Raw genomic sequence first — 14,091 nt, 5'->3', positions numbered from 1 at the left:
GTCGATCAATGGACATCCAATTAACCGTCACAATATTACTAATTTACACAAAATGTCTAAACAATACTCTTTCTTCCTTGGAGGAGACCTTGGTTCAATGCTTCCCAGCTGTTGGGACAGTCCCTCCTTGCGACTGCTGAAAAGCCATTGGAACTGTGCCCCGATCCAGGGGAGGCCCAGGGACTCAGGCAGGCAGAAGGTCAGAGCCAGGCACCGGACAGACCCAAGTGCCTACCAAAAGCTCAGTCAGGGCCAGAGCAACCAGATTGAGTCACTGGGGCCACCAGGGAGGGCCACTGAGGATTCAAAGAGGCCACAGTCAGAAACAGTCGCTCATTCTGACATGAGGAGCCCAGGGGTTCCAGTGGCCAATGATGCCCTAACATATGTTTTGGGGGTGTCACTCCCTTCATTCAGCAGCTCATAGAAGGTAAAGTGCCTTCTGGATGGTCTGAGGTTATTCATGAAAGCAGAGACGGAGGTGAGGTGTAGTCTCCACTTAGGAGTAAAGGGGAAAGATGGCATGACACTTGATCAGTAGTGACACCCAAAAATTAATGACTAACCAACCTCCTGTGACACCCAGGGACCAAAACTACCAGCTAGCAGGGACCCCGAGAAGATAAGATGAACTCGGTTCTAACAGTGACTTTGGACTGACCTGCTCCCGTAAGATGTGATGGCACCGGCATTCAGAGAGATCCTGATGCTCACACGGGAGGACTGAGGTCTGCGCAGGTGCAAGGGAGAGGTGAGCACGCCTTGCCTTCTTCCCGCCTTCTTCCACAGACAAACCACACAGGAGCCACAGCTTAGCGGTTCAGCCCTGACAACAGAACACATTCAAGGCTGCTGCAGGTCCCTTCACCACAGAATCCTCCTCCCAGTGCCGTCTGAACACCAAGCTCTAGGCAAAGCCAAAGCTGGAGGGGAGCATGGGCACTGCCTTCCGGTATCTGGAAGGATATCAAGCCAGACAGCGCGATCTCCTCATTTAGATATGCACCAGGCATTTCTCACCATCATCGGTTTACAAGCAAACTAAGTCACCAAGAGCTGAATTGACTCCCCAGCTACCCAGCAGCAGGTTTCTTCTCTTGTTTGTGGAACCAGAGTCTCATGTATCCTAGGCTGGCCTCAAACTTTCTATATAGACAAGGGTGACCTTAGATTTCCAATCCTCCTGCCTCCACCTCTCAATACTAGGGTTACAGGCAAGGCACCACCATACCTGATGACTGGAGACGGAACCCAGGGCTGTGCCACCTAAGTGCCCACCAGCAACCCTTGTCCTATTTAAGTGGGTATTCATCCCAGTCCACGATGCTCCAACTGGCAAGTGCTGTCTGCTATGGGCAAAAGCGTGTAGCAGTGCCCCTCAGTCTCATACCCTGCAGCCCCCTGCTCTTCCAATCTTCCTGTATCATGGAACCCACAGCGCATTCTTGATTTCCTGTGACCCTCACTAGGTCTCTGAATGGCATTCTCTACCTTATGTGGCAGAGCCCAGTCTGCCCTAGAAGCCAGTCACAGCAAAGCAAAGGAGCTTTCTGGTGCGCAGGGACAGACTTCAGAGGAAACGGCTTCCCGAATTAAGGATTTTAAGCACAGATGTCTGAAATAGATATTCGGGAGCTATTCACCCAGACAACAGCCACCTCCTCAGCCTGCAGATACGCAGCCGCCATTGGCAAATATGCTTTCCAGCAAATTCTGCCCTGCCAATGAACCACTCCCCATTCTAGACAATTAGGGGAGCTGCTCCCTCCAAAGAAGCCATGGCAGACTCTGCAGCAGCCAGGTCCCCTGCCACTCTGTTCATGAAACATCCTTCCCCTGGCTCCTCTCCCCACAGGCTATCCACCGATTCATTTACTCCCCATTATTTTCAAAACTCAAATTGTATTCGCAGTGGAGCACGAGTAATAAATACTAATACACTGTTTGCACTTGAATTAGCTTGCACGTCCTGGGACCACAGAGCGATTTGTCAGAGGCAGACATCCCACCCCACCTGTGCCTACAGGCTCTTTCAAGGTCAGACTCTTAGGGCCTTAGCAAGGGTAAGGCATGGAAGGCTGTAGAGACTCTCACTTAGGGCCCCCTGATTCCTAAGAAGGCCACTGAGCTGCCGGAAAGGATAGGTAACTTAGGAAAAGCTCCACACCCTGGGGCCCACAGGCCTAGCCCTGGCCTCTAAGCTTATGCCCTATAGGGAGCCTCCAGCTGGAGAGCTGTGTGGCAAGCAGTGCAAGGGGGAAAGGGCCCAGATGTTTCTGGAAAGGGATTACAGTAGGATGGGGGAGGAGCCTTAGGAAAGTAAAGTCACAGGACCGCCAGAGCGGGAGGGGAGGTGGAAGGAGGGATCCCCAGCTGTCTGAAAGGATTCTGAGTCAGAAATCCAAAGCTACCCTGGGAGCCAGAGTCAGCACTGCGGATGGGTTCAGTTTTTTTTGTTTTTTGTTTTCTCCAGACAGAGTTTCTCTGTGTAACAGCCTTGAATGTTCTGGAACTCACTCGCTCTGTAGACCAGACTAGCCTCGAACTCACAGAGATCCACCCGCCTCTTCCTCCAGAGTGCTGGGATTAAAGGCGTGCGCCACCCAATGGATGAGACTCCTTCACAAGAGAGATGGTTAGAGTGTGTGGAATGTGTGTAGTCAGCCAGCCTCCAACCAAACAGAAGCGACCAGAGTAATAAACTGAACTTAAGCCTAAGACATAGACCACTGTACAGAAGCAAGATTGCTAGACACACAGCATTGGAGGGGGGCTTTTCTCCAGTACCAGCCCTCCCCCCCTTTTCCCACCTGCCCAGGAATCTGGAATAGCAATGCAGCATGCAGTGTTGCTTGCTCTGCTAGTTGCATACAAACACAAGATACAATGCCACCACCTCTCCCCAGACAAGACCACACGTCAAATGTGCCTTTGTGTGAGTGTGAAAAAGGTAGGTGCCATGCTCCTCCCAACCCCAGCCCTGCCCCCACCGTCTCCAGGTGAACCGCTAGGTGTCTGTAAACTGTAAATCCCCAGCAAAGCTCTGGGATACAGTGAGGGAACCCACAGAGGGAGACAGCAGCTTCCTCCTCCCTGCCCCAACCCCTCCCCCATGGGATAAACACTGCAGGTCTTCCTCCCTCACCTGGTAGGATCTGGCTGGAGGGTTACAGTTGAGCATCCTTAGGCACCTACAGCCTCTTCCAACTCCAGAGACCCCCACACCTGGTTTAGTGTGCACACTCCCTCCTGGCTCCTGCTTCTCAATAATTCCATTCTGGAAGTATCTCTGGATTGGGAACAGCACAGGAACTCAAGATACCCCACACTTTCCAGGAAAAGCTGCAACTGCGCAGAACCTAGAGCCAGAACCGCAAAGATGGTGCAGTTACCCAAGCAAGGGGTCAAGCCGATGCTACATGGCAAACCGCCCTGCAGACTCCACTGGGTTGAGAATGCTAGCTTTCTGGGGCAGGTCTAGCCTGAGCCACACCTCAGTCATCGGCCTGGGTAGGTGACTTTTAGCAAACTCCTTGAGTCACAGTTTCCCCACTTGTCAAGGTGGGTTGCTGCAGGATGGAATAAGAAAATGCATGTGACCCACTGCATAAAGTGCTCAAAAAATACCACCTAGTGTTTTTATTAGTGCCATCTCATGCCTCCTCTTGAGTATTCTGTCAAGTGACCATACTTCAGCAATAAGGCCCCGGCCATTAGAATAATTATAAGCACTTAAGTCTCAATTTTTGAAACTGAAGTAGAAGGCAGGGGCAGAAAAGCCCACCTAAGGGTCAAGCGTGCTAATGAGTGCCCATGTTAGCCAGGCTCAGATCACAAAATGGGGCATGGCCAGCACTCCAGCAGATCCCGAGGGCCCCTCCAAGAGAATCAGCTACCCTGGCTTCTGTTACCACACTTTGACATTTATGTGAATAAAATCATACCTGATGTTCTGAATGAACTTTATGATTTAAGGAGCCTTGTCATCTTCATCCCTCCCTTTGGATGTGCCCACCGGCTTATCTAGGCTGCAACATAGGCAAAGAAGGCTCTCATGTGGGCTGTCCAGGCCCCTCCTGTCTCCTCATGCTCGTACCAAACAGCTTCCTACAAATCAACCCTGCCCCTTCTTAGGAAGCTAAGTCCTCCCTTTCCACGGGTCCGCTTGCTTCTGGAAGTTTCTTTGGATTGGCTAGAAGAGAAACATCAGTTTGTCCTGCCCTGCCCATCCCAACCCAGACGGCACAGCCAAGCTGGGCTCAGATCTGATGAGTGTTTCTGACGTCTAGGTGGATTTATACGTGTCCTTTAGTCTCTTCTCCATGTGCCTCTCAGAGGCTGGCTAGCAGTTGGCTTCTGGTGGGGAGGAAACAATGCAGTCAGGCAGGCAGGGGCAGGGTGGCGGGTCTCGGGCCCTCTCTTTTTTCATGAAAGGTTATACAGGAATAAGTCTGATGAAATGTACGGAATCCTGATTCTCCAGAAGGCAAGTTACTTCCCCACTCTGAGCCTCAGTTTCCCCATTCAGAGGAGAAACAAAGAATGGCACTCTAGGCTCAGGTCAGAGAGCACAAGGTGACCTTTGCTGACCCACGGTGCCAACACTAGATCCCAGGCTTCCTTCAGCCCCGCCCTGCAGGCATCCACGTCAACCAGCCTGAAAGGGTAAAGGAGGGGAACCAATTGTAGCCTTGAGTAGTGCCAGGAGCATTGGCATTGTCCACAAGGAGAGTCACGGTGCAGGCCCACTGGGCTCAGGACTAGACGATGAAAGGTGACACCAGACGAGGAGTCTTCCTAGATCCCCGTGCCTTGTGTTCCTGTACTGATGGGCCTTTCTCCTAGGACTCTGCTCCTCTGGTGCCCAGTCCCCATGCTGCCAATGACCTTCATATAACCAACTAGGCTCTAGCTAACTAACTGGAGTGCACATAGGCCCATGTTACACCAATCACTTGTACTAACACCCCTAGATGTGGCTTCTGTCCCCAGAGCCTACTCATGATGACTCCTGGAAACTGTGTACCCCATCTTGATCTATAACCACAGCTGTCACCCCAGATGCCACCTCTGCCCTCCCTAACCTCTCTCAGGTCCCTGGTGCCAGGACCAGTTGGGTCAAGATCCAAGCAGACCCAGGATCACACCCATACTGGTTTATCTCACTTAGGGCTGTACTAATCTAAGAATGATAGCGCCATGCAAGACGAGAAAGGCACTTGGAGATCTACACAGTGGACTTTCAACCCCACACACCTGTGTGCTGAAGGTCATCTGTGCGCCCCCAGGCTCACCGATCGTCAAGGGTCCTAGGATATGGCTTCTACCGACAAGCACCTCCCAAGGAAGCCGCTCACTCATGGTACCATACACTAAGGTCCTGTCCCCTGCTGGTACTGGCCTCACTGTAGATGGCAGGACACTGAGTACACCCCACATCTACAGGACTGACAGATAGTCTGAGGACCCCCCCCCAAAGCATCCAAGCATTGCCTGGCCTCCCCTTACCACCATCCTCCTGGCTACGCCCAGATATTCAGTCCCTGCCTCCTGGGTGGTTGTGTCTCCAATATACACACCCCCAGCTCTCCAGAGAGGGCCTGGCAGGGTGGTGACACAGAGGTAGAGCAAACAGGGTGGCATTGCAGTTCAGCTATGTGACCTTGTACAAGGGCCCAAAGGAGGGCTAACAGCGACAGTGTGGGGCAGTTGTGGGGGGAGCGCACGGTAACATTTCAGGACAGAAGTAGGGATCAAGAAAAACACTGACCTGGGAGACAGGTCAAAGGTCATCTCCAATATACACACTCCAGAGAGGGCCTGGCCAGGGTGGTGACACAGAGGTAGGGCAAACAGGGTGGCATTGCAGTTCAGCTATGTGACCTTGTACAAGGGCCCAAAGGAGGGCTAACAGCGACAGTGTGGGACAGTTGTGGGGGGAGCGCACGGTAACATTTCAGGACAGAAGTAGGGATCAAGAAAAACACTGACCTGGGAGACAGGTCAAAGGTCAGCTCCACTCCCACCCCTCATGTCTAAGATCAAGCTCTGGACAGCTGAGGGGAGACGAAAGCCCCCCACCATACTGGCTGATCTGCCCTGCCGGTGGCCCAATTGTTTTATGTCCATGCACCCCACCTGCAGAGGTGTCCCAGCCACCTCTTCTTTTTCTAAAAATGGGTGGTGCTGTTTTAGCTCGAATAGACTGATGGTCTTTCTCCCCTAGTTGTCCCATTCTGTGTTCTTAGATTTGGGCCATCTGAATTTGGGCCCTTGGATGGGGTGTGTGCAGCATCCCCTAACTTCAAGAAGCTCACAGAGCGGTGGTCCTTCTGCCCAGGACTTTAGGCCCAATGAGGAACCTAGAAGATCTAGCAGATTGTAGAACACAGCCTTGGAATGTACCTTCCTGTGTGTCCATATGGGGACTGTGTGTCCATAAACCTATGGTCGTAAATGGACGCATGGCATCGTTGGCATAGCCCCGAGGGACCAAGGGTCAAGCAACTATGGCCTCCATCAGGTAATATAAGCCTTCAGTATGTCTCAGTCCTCCTATTCCCCACAACTGCTGTCACCTTCCTGGCCAAGGTGTTGCAGTGTAAGGGTGAAAGCCTTGGAGTTTCCAGGTGGAATGAAACAGAATGCTGGCTTCATTTCTTGCATCTTGGGAATCTTCACATCCCAGTGGGTTCCCATGGAGGGAGGTGGAATAATGACCCAAAGCACAAAGACTTGGTTGAGCATAAGGTAAAACCTAGTAAATTTAGAAGTCATTTGCACTGACTGAGCATGAACCTTATGCTAGGCAGTTGGAGAGGGGACCTGTCACATCCACGTTTGCAACCACCCAGCAAAGTATTTTGGCCTCATGAAGACCAGGAGCATGGACCAAGTTTTATCGAACTTGTATTCTGGCTCGAATCACTGCTGGGTGCCATCTGGGGCAAGCGATGTACCTATGGGTCTGCTCATAGGGAAGAGCACAGCAGCACCGACTTCACAAGAGCTGGAGGCCAGCTCAGGACACACTGTGCATGCATAGCACCTTCTAGACACGCGGGGACTCGATGATGGTGGTTCTCAGAAAACGAGGAGCAGACAGAGGCTGAAGAGTCATCCACAGGAGCACAACCTCAAGACATTCCAGGAACCACATCCTGGGATTTGTTTAACCTCCTGACTTTCCGGTTTCCAGGCCATGAAACAAGCAGATGCTGCTTTGTTCTGCAAAAGATCCTCAGCTTCACGAGGAGCAGGTGCTCCTGACGACCACTGTCTCACCCTTGGGGCAGACGTTAGGTGGCCTTTCGTCTTGGTCCTCAGACAGAGACTAGACCCAGGGCAGGTGTCCTGACCCTGACCCAGCTTACACTCACATGACGGTGTGCTCACCGGGTAATGGCTGCCATCTAAGTCCATGATTCCTTCTGGATCAGTCGACAGGTCCTGAGTGCACCTTAAACAGGTGGCTCCTTGGAACCCGGGGCCCTCCATTCTCCATCTCTTTCTTACTCTAAAACCAATGTAGACTGCATTGGTTTAAAAACTTAAGGAAGGGAGGAAGGAAGGACAAACAGACAAGCTCCATCACCTTCCCAAAGGGCATCGCAGGCCACCCTCCTGTCAGCCTTTCCAAGGACACTGTACCTACAGTCTTGAGTGATAAGCTCTAAAATGGAAATATGATCACCCTGCTAATGGGAACAAGCGCAGCCACTCTGGGCACCTCCCTCACCTGCTGAGGCTTCAGGGGCCACTTCAGAGCTGATTCGGACTCTGCCCCCTGCACCCCATTGCTGAACCTGGAAGACAGTGAGACACTGTCAGCTGCAGTGCTAACCACTGTACTGCCAAGCCTTGATGCGGCGAGGGAGGCCTCCAGACGCCCTAACCCCCAGAGAGCCAGCCAAGGACTGCTCCTCACCTCGGGACCGGAGCCTCCATGCCTCGGCACCAGGAAAGAGTAGGGCATTCAGTCTGGTTCTCCGCCCAGCTGTTCCTCCATCTTCCCATCATCTGAAACTTTTCTTTTTTATTAAGTGTGCCCTGCAGCCGGCCTCTCACTTACACATCTTAACCTCCTCCGGGCTATTGATTTCTCATTCTATTAAATCCTCCTCTTTAACGCCAGCCCTTAAACTCCTATTCTAAACATGTATTTACTGCTAGCCACCTAGTCTCAGGCCAGCACTAGGCTCCCCAGTCTTGAGAGGTGGGCTTCTCCTTACTTCCTCCAGATGAAGGGCTGGAATGGGGCTGTGAGAGGTCCTCTACCAATCCCTAGCAATCCTCCTTTCCCTAGATGCTCTGGGTGACCCTAGGGGTACCCCAACTTCCTTATCAGTCTCTCCATAGCCAAAACACCACACAGGATTCTAAACACATCCTGAAGGACAATACCACAGCTGTCTGGTCTTCCTTCTCCCACTGAGAAAACTGTTTCCTGAGACACAGATGAGGAGGGGGACCAGCTAGAGAGGAGGAGGGCTTACAGGGCTCAGAGTGACAGGGTGGACTTCTCACAGGCTTTCTACTCCAGCCATTAGATACAGCCTCAAACTCAGGAGTAAAAATTGAGGGCTGCCAGTATGGGGGTCTGGCAGTCCTTGGGGTTGCTGTCTGCACAAACCAAGACCCTCTGACTGGTGACAAATAAGAGGAAAATCAAAAGTCAGGAAGTGTGGCCCAAGTATCAAAGCCTCAGCACCGCAGCCCATGCATTCTTCTCTGTGGCAAACACTGAATCAGCCGGAGCTGAAGCCCCTTAAGCAGGACAAATATTCACTTGTACTTGGTCTGTCACACTTAGGGGCATCTCAGTGAGCGAAGATATAGTGACTCCTGCCTGCACAGACAGAAACTCCACCTGGTTCCAGGAAGTGACAGATACTGAGATGAGCTAGCGCGGGACACGGGGTCCATGGGTCATGAAGGGAGGCAGCAGAATTGGCAGAAAGAGGGAGGGTGAGATCCCGGCATTGAACCTGCTATATGACAGTCCCCTGCTATGTGACAATTCCCCGACAACACACGCTCAAGGCCCAGCTCTGCCCTGGACTGCTCAGCTGCTAGCTATCCAGGAACTCCATGGGCCACCCAACCCAGTCCCCAAATGCTCCACACAGTCTGGGCAAAGCCGGTCCCTTCTGGCTTTTTTACTTCTAAAAGCTGCATCACCCTTCTCTCCGGGCTCCCGGGCTAGAAATCTCAAAGTTATCCCAACACTTCCTGCTCCTTCATCTGCTGTTACCAATCTGTCCGCACGTACTGCTGCGCCTTGGAAATGTCACTCAAGTTCCCCCTTCCTGTTGCCATCACCCCCGCTTAGCCCTCAACCCCCTTTTCGGCATAACACTCTCTGCCCAAGAATCTTCAACAACTCCCCCAGGCCTGCTGCAATCACCTGAGTCTTTTTTCCCTCCGGCGTTCAAGGACTTCTCGGATTTAAAGTCTCCACAGCTCCTCCAACAGCCACATCTTCTCCACCAGCCCTGTCCAGTCTGCCCGCTGGCTCTGTTCTCTCTCCCCTTGCTCTGCCTGCAGGGTTCCTCCTGCTCAGTGTCCTTACAGTGAAGCTCTCCTATGTCTGAGCCCCCTGTCGGCTCCAGCCTGCACTCATGTGCACATAGCTTCACACATTTCTACACACTCACAATCAAGCTGTCATTTTCAGCCAGGACAGGTACCTGGACCGCTTTCCACCCAGATCCTATATGGATGGAAAGAAGGGTGGATGGAGCCCCGCCCCTCATGGAGGGACTCTGCCAGAACCCCAGGGCTGCAGGGAAGTCAATGGAGTTGTTCAGCTACTCCTGCTTTTGGAAGTAAATGTTGCTCAAGTGTAGGGAGGAAGCTGGCATCTGAAGCTGTCACTGGTTCATGTCACAGGACAGAGGATGGAACATCGTAAAGCCCCCTGGGACCTCAGCCCTCATTTGTAAAGACCCAAACACTCAGATCTAACTCACAGGGCAGCTGGGTGATTGAGCGAAACAAGCAAGTTCTCAGCTAATACAATATTAAATTGATTTCTTCCTTCCTTCCCAGAATTGAGCCAGCCTGGTTCTGTGGTATAATCCTGTTTTTCTTGTTGGATTTGTTCAACATTAGGTGTCCTCTATTTTACATAGCAGAATGTTATAATCAAGTAACATCCAGTTCTTACGTCCACACTATGAACAGAGCCAGGTAACGGGGGCTGAAGGGCAGGGCCACTCTGCTGGAGGATGGAGAACGGGAACAGGTGTCAGGCAAAGGCTTTGCCCCTCAAGGGAGTCACTGTCTGGGTGGGGACACTTACAAGGCAGATCACTTTCAATACCAGGCAGGGCTAAGAGCTGACCCAACCCACCAAGAGAAAGTGGAGGAGGGGCCGTGCAGGGAATACACCCTAGATTTCCACCGAAGCTCATGACAAATCACAGCCCTGTGCCCTCACGTCCCATGGTGTCAGGACTCTGAAGCAGAGACTATCCTTTTACAGGGGAGGGAAGTCAGGCTTAGAGAGGTGAGGTGGCTCAGCCAAGGTCACGCAGGTAATGATGTGGGGTTAGGAACTCAGGTGTTTCCGGATAACAGCTGGAGCATCTGCCCTTCCCTGCTATGGAAGGTTCTAGCTGCTCCATGAAGGCTGCTCAAGAGGTTGTGCAGAGCAGAAAGGAGGAAGGGCATGAGCGAGAACACCAGGCACCTGTGCTGAGGGGCAGGCAGTTCACTCCAGAGGCCATGGCATGACAAGACACTGGGACCCATATACGGAGGGCCTTCGGTTCCAAGCAAAGTCCTCTGTGCTAAGGGCTCTGGAGATGGAGCAATCTGTGAGAACCCCACTGTGGGAAGCCCAAGTGGTCAGCTATGCTGATGCTGGAGAGAGTATTAACAAAAGGGTGAAGAGAAAGAGCATATGCTGGGGTGGGGGGCTTTCAGAGCAGCTAAGAACAAGGCAACAGGAACTTGCCCAAGAGCACAGTGCTGCAAACCAGAGTCTGGGAAACATGTAAATCTCTGCACCTCGGTTCCTGTGGGTCAATCCATAGGCCTTTTCCTGGGGGAGGGGGGCCTGTCGGCAGAAACAGCAAACGCTGCTGAGGCTGAAGTGGGCCCCGTGTGCTGCACTCAGAAGGGATGAGTTCTCTGAGGCAGCACAAGAGTGCTCTCTTCCCAGGCACAGCACACAGCCTCCCTCCTCATCAACCACTCTAGCCTCCTTCTGGGCTTTCCATTTCACCCAGATCCCCAGGGAGCAGCTGAGCTCCCCAAGATCTCCCGCATCTCGTGTCTCGGAGAGAAGAATCCACTTCTCTGGAGCATACAAAAGTTCTCTCTGCATCCTAAAGGAAGCCAGACTGGAAAGCAAGAGCTTTAGAACAAACTTTCGGAGCTAGGAAAGCTTCAGCTAATGATTGAGATGTCTAGGGGAGAGGGTGGGAAAAACACAAAAACTCACACACATCCCCATCAGATCTGCTGCTTTTTCTCCACTCCTAGAACTAGCCCTGCCTCCAGGTCTCAAGTGACAGGTTCAGTCAGACACGGGGGACAGAGCTGGAGAGACAAGCGCAAAACTGGTGGGCAAGCCCAGGCCACAAGAAATGAATATAATCTGGAAAATTAAACAAAGCCAGTCACTGTAACGTGTGCGTATTAGATTAACTCTCTAAAGGGTCACGACCTTGAGGAACACATCCAGCCAGTGAGGAAAATAATAAACCTGATTAACGATGAGGCATAAGCCACTGCTTCTGCAAATAAAGCCAGCCTGAGGATGCCCCGTGGAATTCCAGGGGCTTCCTTCCCTGGCAGAGCTGGAACACAGCCCACCTCTTCAGCCCCTCGCCACCACTAGGACATTCCAGGACTCAGGCAGGGCAGGGTTGCTCCCTTCCAAGCCACACCCCTGCAGCCCCATCCCAGGGGATGCAAGGCTAGCCAGGTGCTCCAGGAAGGGTCACTACTACCAGATGACTGGAGGGAGCCAAAGAGAAGGTAGTTCTCTTTGTCCCTGGCAGGGCTCAACCCTCTTGGCCAATCCTTAGCTCTCCTGTTCTGGTCTTTAAGAGATGCCTACTTGCCAGAAACAGTGGCCAGGCCCAGCCAGAGTTCCCCTCCTGTTTCCAGACAACCCAGGCCCCTGGGAGACATGCCCAGAAGAGCCACTGGAGGGAGGCAGGGAGGTGGCACCGCGTGGCATCACCAGACAACAGCACCAGGAGGAAGATGGCAGCATCAAGTACAGATGCCAAGAACCATACAGCCCAAGGTCCAGGCGGGGACCAGCTCAGCCTGCATGGCCCGGCCACTGCCAGCGAGCCTGGCTTGAGGGCCTTTTCTAAAATCCCCTTGGTCGCACCTTCCCCCCAACCCAAAGCCCTGGGCCAACTCTCCCCAGGCTCCACCTCCTCCCTCACTTTCCTCAGCTCCAGGGAGCCGGGGGAGGGAGGCACAGGTGCTCTTGGCGCCTTGGACGAACCCCCGTCCCAGCCGTCACCAGAGCGCCCTCAACCCCCAGCCAGGTCGAAGCCACTTAGGCACTGCCGGGTCCTCACTGAAGAACATCTCCTGAGCTCCCCTCCCCCTCCACCTAGCCCCTTCTCCCTCCAGCGCCCAATGCAGGTCTCCAGAGTTTCTCCCTCACTTCCCACTCGGGTAAACTAGGGTGGGATGGCTAAGAGGCCCATTAGTCGCAGGAAGGAGGGTCATTTCTGATAGGACATTGGCTTGGCCCAAAGCAAGACGGCGTTCAGGGTTGGGGGTGTGGTGGTGGCCGGAGTCCAGGGCCCGGGCAGGGGCGGTCAAGACAGATGGCAAAGGGGGAAGAAGGAAGGGGGCTCGAGAGTCGGGCTGGTCTAACCGGGAACTGTGGCAAGGAAGAGCGGCCCGCAGGAGAAGCCGAGGGTGACGAGGCAGGGGAGAATCGCCGGTGTCGGGAAGGGGCCGTCATCCCTGCAGGGGGCAGAGGCTGGGCTGGTAGTTGGACTGGGAAGAGGGAGGATCACAGCGGGAGGGTCGGAACCGAGGAGAGGTTGCGCAGGGGGAAGCAGGTGGGGAGCGAGCGAGACTAGAGGAAGTACGGGGCAGGGTGGCGGGGTCTAGGTGGAGAATTGGGGGACGCAGGCATCGGAGTGCAGGGGACTGGGCAGCTGGAGGCGGGAGCGGGGCCAGGCAGGGTGCGGGCCGCGGCCCGGAGGGAGCGAGCGGCGGAGACGTCAGAAGTCGGGGTGCGGCGCAGCCCCGGGGGGCGCTGGGGACAGCGCAGGGCGCGGGCCGGGGGCGGCGCGGGGGCCGCTGCCCTTACCTGGGCGGCTCCGCACTCCGGGCGCCGAGCCGGGGACCCGACGCTGCTCGGCCCGCGGCCGGGCTGTTGTTTTCCTTTTTTTTTTTTTTTTTCTTCTTCCGCAGCAGCGGCGGTGGCTCCAGCTCGATCCGCCAGCAGCCGAAGGCAGAGTCTGTGTCCGGCTGCGAGCGAGCCGGGAGCGGGCAGCGCGGGAGGCGCGCGGAGAGGCACTGGGGCGCCGCCCGGCGGGCAACGAGGGAACTGCTGCAGCCCCGCAAGCGGCGGGCCGGGGAGGGGGCGTCCCTTCGGGGCTGCGGTCGCCAGTGTCTCAGCTCGTTGGCGGGGGCTTTCGCTGGCAACCGGGGCCTAGGTACCTGGGCAGAGGAGCGGCGAGAGACCGAGCAGCCCGGACCAAACTTGTAGCTGCCCTGGTCGTGTCGAGCAGGAGACGGCCGGCCGGGGATAGGGGGCTCCGGGTGGGCGTTGCAGAGGACTGACCCCAAGAGGGGAACTGGAACACACTCCATAGCCCTGCGCCAAGGGGCAGCCCGCCCCGGTCCGGAGGAGTTATTGGTCTGGCCCGCTTCCGCGGGCAAAGGGCGACTCCTGGTGGCGTTTTAGGGACCAGAACGAGGGACGAAGTGTAGAGAAGGTGGCCTTGGTGGTGGCGCGTAGCTGAGGAGGCTTTGCTTTAGAAAGACCAAATAAACCACACCGTTTCAGGAGGCCGAAGAGCAACAGCTCACGTTTGGTAGACCGCCGGTTTAGGCACACACTCCTCCTGGGAGGAGTTGGAGCTTCATGCTGCACACAAG

At 54.3% G+C, this 14,091-nt stretch overlaps 1 protein-coding gene across 3 annotated transcripts in view; it reads right to left on the bottom strand.

Moving 5' to 3' along the window:
* Nucleotides 1-13,481, bottom strand: part of Grik4 (glutamate ionotropic receptor kainate type subunit 4) — a 431,671-nt gene extending 418,190 nt beyond the window's left edge. For 2 of the 3 annotated variants that reach the window (XM_075966267.1, XM_075966270.1), the window contains exon 1: nt 13,298-13,481. The gene's annotated coding sequence lies outside the window, so the exon portion shown is untranslated. The remainder of the gene's footprint in view (nt 1-13,297) is intronic. The other variant, XM_075966269.1, reaches the window with a different exon arrangement.
* Between the last annotated feature and the right edge of the window lie 610 nt (nt 13,482-14,091).

This window comes from Microtus pennsylvanicus, chromosome 3, assembly GCF_037038515.1.
Source record: "Microtus pennsylvanicus isolate mMicPen1 chromosome 3, mMicPen1.hap1, whole genome shotgun sequence".
Lineage (NCBI taxonomy): Eukaryota > Metazoa > Chordata > Mammalia > Rodentia > Cricetidae > Microtus > Microtus pennsylvanicus.
The sequence above is the reverse complement of the archived record's forward strand: the minus strand, read 5'-3'. Positions and strand labels throughout refer to the sequence as shown.